Source organism: Choloepus didactylus, chromosome 23, assembly GCF_015220235.1.
Source record: "Choloepus didactylus isolate mChoDid1 chromosome 23, mChoDid1.pri, whole genome shotgun sequence".
In the NCBI taxonomy this organism is placed as follows: Eukaryota; Metazoa; Chordata; class Mammalia; order Pilosa; family Megalonychidae; genus Choloepus; species Choloepus didactylus.
In genome coordinates this window covers 6,488,137-6,496,324 of record NC_051329.1, presented here as the reverse complement: position 1 = coordinate 6,496,324, position 8,188 = coordinate 6,488,137, and the positions used below count along the sequence as shown (strand labels likewise).

General features: G+C 50.8%; 1 protein-coding gene across 1 annotated transcript in view; it reads left to right on the top strand.

Annotated features, from left to right (window-relative positions):
* Positions 1-418: 418 nt before the first annotated feature.
* The window catches only part of TMEM132B (transmembrane protein 132B), a 398,454-nt gene continuing 390,684 nt past the window's right edge, over positions 419-8,188 (top strand). Inside the window, exon 1 of the mRNA XM_037816674.1 lies at positions 419-1,288. The gene's annotated coding sequence lies outside the window, so the exon portion shown is untranslated. The remainder of the gene's footprint in view (positions 1,289-8,188) is intronic.

Here is an 8,188-nt window from a genome sequence, read left to right as displayed (position 1 = left end):
GGGTCGTTATACAACAATAGTAATTGAAACAGGGCTCCTTTAAAGTAGAGCCAAGTGAGTGATGTCGATGCCAGAAGGGGGCCTGTGATGTTAGGTTCATGTGTCAACTTGGCCAGGAGATGGTGTCCAGGTGTCTGGTCAAGCAAGCACTGGCCTAACTGTTATTGCAAGGACATTTGTGGCTGGTTAATAAACCAGAAGGCTGGTTTATTAAATCATCAGTCAATTGACTGCACCTGTGACTGATTATATCAATGAAGGGCATGTCTTCTGCAATGAGAGAATTCAATTAGCTGGATTTAATCTACTCGGTTGAAAACTTTTTTTTTGTTTTGTTTTTTTTCATTTCTTCTTTGGCTAGCCAGTGAAGTGTGTCCTGAGGAGTTCATTGAACACCTTCATTGGAGTTGCCAGTTTGCTGCCTGCCCTATGGAATTTGGACTCGTGCATCCCCACAGTTGCATGAGACACTTATAAAATCTTATATTTACAGATATCTCTTGTTGGTTCTGTTTCCCTAGAGAACCCTAAAACACAGGGCCCATTGGAGCTGTAGAAAAGCCAAGGACTGCCAGAGGTTGCTTTGTCTCAAGGTGAAGCCATCAGTGGGAGGCTTAGTGTAAGCAGGCAGGCCCTGGAGTTGGACTTCTGGGTTCAGGTCTCAGCTTGGCCGGCTGAGTCACCTGGGCAAGCGTCCCACCCACTCAGGACCTCAGCTTTCCCATCTGTAAAATGGGCCTAATCTTGAAGTGCAAACTTGGCAATAGGGAACTGAACTCCCAAACCGGTGGCCAAGGGTCCAAATCCAGCCTGCAGATATATTGTACTTGGTACTCAACGGTTGTTTTATTATTTGCTTCAGATGCCGATTTGGAAATTGGGAGATTTCAAAGCTTCTCTGGAAGAGAATGGGAAGATCAGGCAAAGCTGAGCCCATGTTCTTTGGGGGCAATGACTGGCAGGTGAATGGCTCACATGGCATGGCCGCCTGCCCTGGGCAGCCTCTGTTCTCAGGGCTCCGTGCATCGCCCATCTGACCTCACACAGCCCTCAGCGGTCTGTGCTGTCCTCACTCTCGGGCTCTGCCCCAAGTGACCTTTCCGGAACATCGACTGAGGTCCAGAGCGCAATGCAGCCGCTCAGTGGTGCGCTGCGGGTAGAGGATGGCGAGAACACGTTCCCTCCACAGCCACCGTGACCAGACGTAACCCTGCCGACTGGGCATGACCCAGGAGACAAGGGAAGACCCCGTGACTGAGGTGAACTTCGTAGCCTCGGGAGAGGGCAGGTTCGTAAAAGAAATTAATTCTGGTTTTAGAACGATACGGACAGATTTCTGCACACCTGAGTGTGTTGCTTGTGCAAACCTGCGTGAGTACGTGGTGGAGGCAACTCACTGAGCAAACGCTGCTCTGTGCCCTTAACACCTCCACTCGCTTAAGCCTCACAACTGTCCCACCAAGTCGGCACTTTGATTACCCTACTTTTACCGAACGGAAACTGAGGCACAGGAAGGTTCACTTGCTGGAGGTCAGGGAGCCAGTCAGCAGTAGAATTGGGGTGGGACCCCAGGCAGGCTGGCTGCAGGGTCTCCATCAGTAGCCCGTTTCCTGGTGACATCTGAGAGAGCAGGGAGGGCGCAATATGGAAGCCCTGGATGATAGACTCCTCAGCTGGCTGCCAGGCGCTGCCCATGGGCCTCTGCTGGGAGCTGGGAGCTGGGGAAGGGCATTTGCAGGCAGGAGGCAGGTGGGTGCTGGGCTCCCACCCCAGCTTCATGGGGAAGAGCTAACAAACGTCACACTGCATCAAGCAGACTGTGGTCCCCGCCATTTTGGGGGTGATTGCCCAGGTCCCCTCTGTGCTCCAGCAGCAGCAGCCTGGCTGCAGGGGGCTGATGATGACAAGCTTGGTGTCCGAGGGCCGTGGCTGCCACTGGAGGTCCATTGAGCTGTCCTTCCAGAACCGAAGGGGCCTGGGACCACTGGCCACAGCGGCTGGAGCCACAATTGTCTGGGCCTTGGACTGGTGCTTCCAGGGCTGAGCCCATGATATGATAGCAGCACACTGCTATAGCAACGTGGTTATCACACACCCCCATTTTGCAGATGGGGAATAAGGCACCAAGTTAAGGGAACCTGCCCAAGGCCACACAGCTGACCAGAGGCAGGGCTGGGACTGCTTCCAGTGGGCTGTCCCCAGACTGGCCTTGACCTTACTGAGACTTTGGGGAAGCTCTCCCAGAAGAATGGAGAAAATCCCTCCTTTGATAAACCTCATTTTGTGGTCCTTTTCTGGGTAGTTCCTGAATGTCTTGATTGAGTAAGAAAAAAATCACACCTTAGTGAAAAATATCAATTGCCTATGTCTGGTTTCCAAGTCACTTTGCTGCCGTCACAAATGCTCTCATATGCTTGAGCCTCTAATTAGATTTGGAGTGAGAATCAATTCAGATGTCATGAAATTTTGAAAGACAGCATTGCATGAATGGTACTTCCCATTATTCTAGCTTGATTGAAATTGTGGGTTTTTGAAAGAAGCTATTTATACTCCGTAAGACAATGGAGCTTTCAAAAGGACTCGAACTCTTAAGTCTTCATATGTGATTCCAAGGGAAGTGGAAATTTTCAAATTTTCATAATGAATGTGTTTTTTGTGGCTTGCTTTCTTGTTCTTCCACTTTTTTTTTTTTTTTTTAAATAACCTGACTCCGCGGTGTCTCTTTCCCGCTGGAATGGGAACCTCATGTTCTTGCCAGAGTATGTATCCCGTAATTGCTTTCATGTTCAGACACAGCAAGGGCACGTAGTAAATGGCTGCAACGCAGCTGTGACAATTCTATTAGGCCGGGGTTCTTGCATGGTTGACCTTGCAAATTGAATTCAGAGGGGTCAGCCCATCTGCCTCGCCGCTTCATTTCACGCTTCCAGTTTGGGGAGAGGCCTGGGCAAGTGTGGGCGGCGACTTGTGTGCACGGGCCGGGACAGCGGGCAGCCCTGTCCCTCCCCTGCCCCCTGCTCCCGACAGGGAAGGCCGGCTGCCCGTGATGGATGGGCCTCTGCCCGCCTTGGCGTTATTAGCCACTCTATCAAGGTGACAGTGTGATTTTTAATATTCTGTCTTCAGGCCTGAGGTTTATGTTTAGGTGGGGAGTGGGCCAGCTTTCCCGGAGACAGAGCACAGGAGGAGGGGCCTGGTTCACAGCCCCGCTGTACAGTAGGGTCCCCTGGGGAGCTTTTCAGCCTGCTGGTCTCCACGAGGGAGCCCCTTGAGGGTTGAGTCATGTCCCCCAGCAAGGTGTGATCGAGTCCTGCCTCCAGCACCTGTGCACGTGACCCTATTTGGAAACAGGTCTTTGCAGATGGAATTAAGGTAAACTGAGGTCAAGCTGGGCCCGAATCTGATGAGATTGCTGTCCTTAGAAGGGAAGAAAAAACAGGCTGACCTGGGGAGAAGGCAAAGGCAGAGACTGAGCCAGGGTGCCAGGCACACCGGGGATGGCCGGCAAATGCTGGGAGCTGGAAGAGGCAAAGCCGGATTCTCCCCTGACCTAAACCCTTCAGGGGAGCGCAGCCCGGCCCACTCCAGACCTGGGAGAGAATGAGTGTCTGTTGCTTTGAGTCACCCAGTTCATGGTTTCTTGTTACGGCGGTCCCAGGAAACAAAGACGGACACTTCTGGGGTGCGGGAAATGTTGCATATCTTGATCCACATGGTAGTTACTTGAGTTCATATATGGGTCCAAATAATTGATCTGTACACTTATGACTTGTACACGGGACTGCATGTATTTTACAGTTCAATGACAAAATACTGATTTCCAAGTCCAATCCCTAGAGATACTGATTCTGATGGTCTGGAGAAAAGCCTGTGCATCAATATTAAAAAAAAACTCACCATGAGACATTTCTAGGCTGGACACAAAGGCAAAACCCAGGCCCGGAACGCCCTCAGGATAAGGGCACCGTGGAAGCAAGGCTGGGCCACGTGGTCCTCCGAGGCCGATGAGCTGTGAGCAGCAGGGACGCATAGCATTTCCAGGCCACAGCATTTAACTGGCGGCATAAGACCCTGCGAAGCTCTCTTGTCCCTTTGGGAATGTTTGGGATGGGGGCTGCCCCAGCAGCCTCGTCCTGAGTGACTACGGTGGACCAAGCCCCTGCTCTCCAACTTGCAAAGGACATGCAGTGGGAGTGAGAGATTAGCTGTGGTGGTTTAAAGCCAGGGCGTATTGGGGTTATTTGTTACTGCAGCAGAATAGTCTTCCCTGACTGATACAGGTTCTTTCCCAGGGTCTCGAATGCAGGGTAGGAGGAGGGAGTTGTTTCAAGGGGTGGAAGCCGACTGAACAAAGGCTGGGATGGGACTGTGCACTGTGTGTGCTGATTCATGGAGATTGTGCTGGGCAGGGAGGGCATGGCCTCAGAGCTTGATGGAAGATTGGCAGGTGAAGGGATAATATCTGTCAAACTGAATGTTTTTTTCCCTCCTTCAGTTCCCTGTTTCTCCTTGGCCCTTCCCCTCTATCAGGCAGCTGCAATGCTCTGTGTACTTTGCATCAGGGAAGATTTATAAGAGCAGACAAAAAGAGAGAGAGACAGAGAAAGAAATTATTTCATAGCTCGTACTATTTAAAAGCCTAGCCTTTAAGGGAACTGGAAGGACACTTGGCACAAACCCAAAAAGCTGGGGAAAAACATGATGAAAAACAGGTTTTCGTCATGCATCCTGTCTTCCCTGGAAGATAAGAAGGTTCTCTAGACTGGGTAGAGAGAGGAAGACAGTTGGAGGAGAAGCTGCGAGAGAGAAGACACTGGTGGGCGAGTGAGGGGATCCGGATCACTGGACTGATCCCTTGTAGGCAGTAGAGCCCCTAGATTCCTTGTTGGATTGAAGAGCAGAGGGACCCTGGTTCCCTGGGGCGGCACTGGGCAGGTGGCAAGAACTCAGCAAAGAATGCTTTGTCTGTAAGAAACAGAATACTCCAACTGTAGGGATTTAGTGAGTACAGGAATTTAACCATCTCATGTGGTCTAAGTGGGGCAATAGTATCTGATCTTTGGGGCACTATCTTTGTGAGTTTTTTTAAGTCTCTCCTCATGGTGACAAAATGGCTGCTGCAGCTATGACATCACATGTCCTCATGCATCTGTGTTGGGGTGGGGGGGCAATGCAGAGTTGTTGCTCTCTCTTATTTTACCAGGGGGAAGTATTTTCCCCAGAAAGATCCCCAGCAACCTTTCTCTCTAGTGCATTGGCCAGAACTGTGTCTCATTGCCTCCCCTAGCTACTGAGGGAGGCTGGAAAGCAGGTGTCTGGATTTTTTCCATTTTTTTTATTTTGACATAACTTCAGACTTAAAGAAAAGTTGCATGAATAGTACAAAAAATGTCTGATTATTCTTCATTCAAATTCCCAAATGTTAATATTATACATTTGCTTTATCCATTCCTCTCTCTCTCTCTCTCTGCACGCGCGCGCACACACACACACACACACACACACACACACGTATATCTATTTTCGGAATTAAGAGTCAGTTGTAGACCTAATGCCCCTTTGTACCTAAATACTTCATTACGTATTCCCTAAAAACAAAAACATTTTCTTACATACCCATATCAAGATCTGGAAATTAACATTGAAATGGTATCTAATTTACTGACCCTTTGCAGATTTCACCAGCTGTCTCAATAATGTCCTTTATAGCAAAATAAAACCTAAGACCACAAGCTGCATGCAGTTTTCGGGTCTCCTGGCTCCTTTCGCCTGAAGCTCTCCCCGCGTCTTTCTTTGTCTGTCATGGCATCAACACCGAAGGGGACAGGCCACCCGCTTTGTGGCCCTTGCTTTGAGTTTGTCTGATGGGTCCTTACCTTTCGATTCAGTGATGAACTTCGGGCAGGACCACACGGAGCTGATGCTGGGTCCTGGGTGCCAATGCGCCCCGTTGCTGGGACGTTAACTTCGATGGCTGGTTGAGATGCTGTGTGCCAGGGTCTCCTCCGTTACCCTTAGTGTTTGCAGTTCCCACTCGACACTGGGAACGGCTGTTGGGTGCAGACCACCTGCCCACCCCAGTCTTGCACCTCTGAATTTGTGGACCGTGGCTCCTGTCCCTCCAGCTAGTTAATCTTGGGTGGAGGGGAGGGGGGTGTCTGGAAGAAGCAGGTGCGGTATTCTCTTTCTAGCTGCACTCTCCAAGGGCCCCTGCGTGCCGGGCCCGGGCAAGGCTCCACTGATGACAGAGGGCAATGAAGACAGTCTCCATCCTCACGGAGCACATCCACGAGCTCATGCAAATCAGCAAATCGACCGTGAGCAGCCAGAGCTGCTACCTGGGTGATGACTTAGGGGGGACTTCGTTCATTTCAAACCCGGGAAACCATTCCTAGCTTTCTCCCATTTCTGAATCTGCCTACCCTCCTGTGAATACGGTTTTTAAAAAGCATCTGAAATATTTTCCATATCAAGTGTTTCAAGGAGCTAATTATGAACTTCATTATAATTGTTCATTAGTTATATTTTGTTCAGTTACTTTAACGAGTTGCCAAATGGAACACAAAGCCGGCAATTAGCATTATGTAACTGTAATGAGACAACTCAAATTGGGTTGTAGAACCTCATCTTTGCTTGCACATTCTTCCTTCGGAGGAAACAAAACAAAGGTGGCGGCTGGCCCTCGTCTGCTTGCCAGCTCCATTTGGGGCAGTGGAGAGCGGCTGTGCTTTTTGTTGCTTTTTCCCCCAGATCAGTGTAGTTTATTTCCGCTCCAGCCAAACTTCTTTGGACGCTGGCTGGGGAATGGAGACGCGAGTAGATCCCGTCATTGCGGCATCCCCAGGTGTAGGGTGGCAGGTGAGGCAGGTAGCAGCAAATCAGGCATGTTGCAAGTCCCCGGCGTCCTGGCCACCAGACAGGTGGGGGTGGGGGTGGGTCAGAGCTCTCAGTCCAGGCTCCATTTCACTTGGGAAAACACCTGCCCCCTCCGCCCAGTACACTTGGACTTGACTTTTGTGGGGGATGCAACTCAACCCCCCACAGTCACACAGCCTGGAAGTGCTGGAGCTGGGTCCAAACCCAGGCAGCTCAGCTCCCGAGTACACACTCCTGACCACTACGCGATCTTGACTTAGAGAAAAGATGTATTTTTAAAGAAGTGTAATGACCGCCTTATCCAGCAGGAGATTATCGAGGAGGAAAAATCAGCATTGCCTTTTAGGCACTTGGTTGTTACAGCTGAACATGTTTTAGAGGTTGGAACATGACTTTCTAAAATCTGTCATGAAACCGGATCACCATCCTCTTGCGTGGCTGTCCTTACCTTGATCGCTATGGCCGAGGGGACAGAGCACTTCAAGTGGACAGGCCGAGGTCCTGTGCCCAGATAATTTGATCTGTGAAGATGTATTGACAGGATTTTATCAATTAAAGCACTCCTGTGTTTATGAAGGCTGGTTTGACTAAGAGAGTCAGGTGGCTTTAAGTCACAGAAATCTTGGCTTAAGGGAAAAAGACTATTGGTTCATGCAGTAAGTGTTGGTTTCAAGTGTGGCTGGATCCAGGACCTCAAACAACATCACGAGGGGGCTCTCCATCCTTTTCTTCGAGGGCTCTGCTTTCCTTCCTGTTGGGGTTGTGTTGGACCAGCTCTCCTCTCAGGGATCTCCAGGTGCCGCAGCTCTTTCGCCCCCCCCTTCCAGGAAGGACTTGCTCTTCGGTGGCAGGGAATGCCGTTACAATAGTCTCCAACTGTGGCATCTTGGGGTCTGCCTCGCCTTTGGGCAGAACCGTCCTTTCCCAGCAGCCCCAGCCAACAACCGAGAACTGCGGTGGTCCTGGGCTTGACTATTTATGCTTAATGTGTTTGCTGGTTTCCTGTGGCAGCCGTAAGGAACGACCACAACCTGGGTGGCATAGGCCCACAGGGGCTGACTCTCCCACAGTTCTGGAGGTCTGAGGTCCGGGGTCAGGGCTCACCCCAGGCCTCCAGGGGAGGCTCCTTCCGCCCTTCTCCAGCTTCTGCAGGCCCTGGAAGATCCCTGGCTCGTGGCTGCCCCATCTTCAGGACCCTTCTCCCCTCTGCGTCTGGGTCTCTCTTCCTTGAAGGACCCCAGATGCTGGGCTTAGGGCCCACCCCAACCCGGTGTGCCCACATCTTTACCCAATGGCCTCTGCAAGGCCTCAT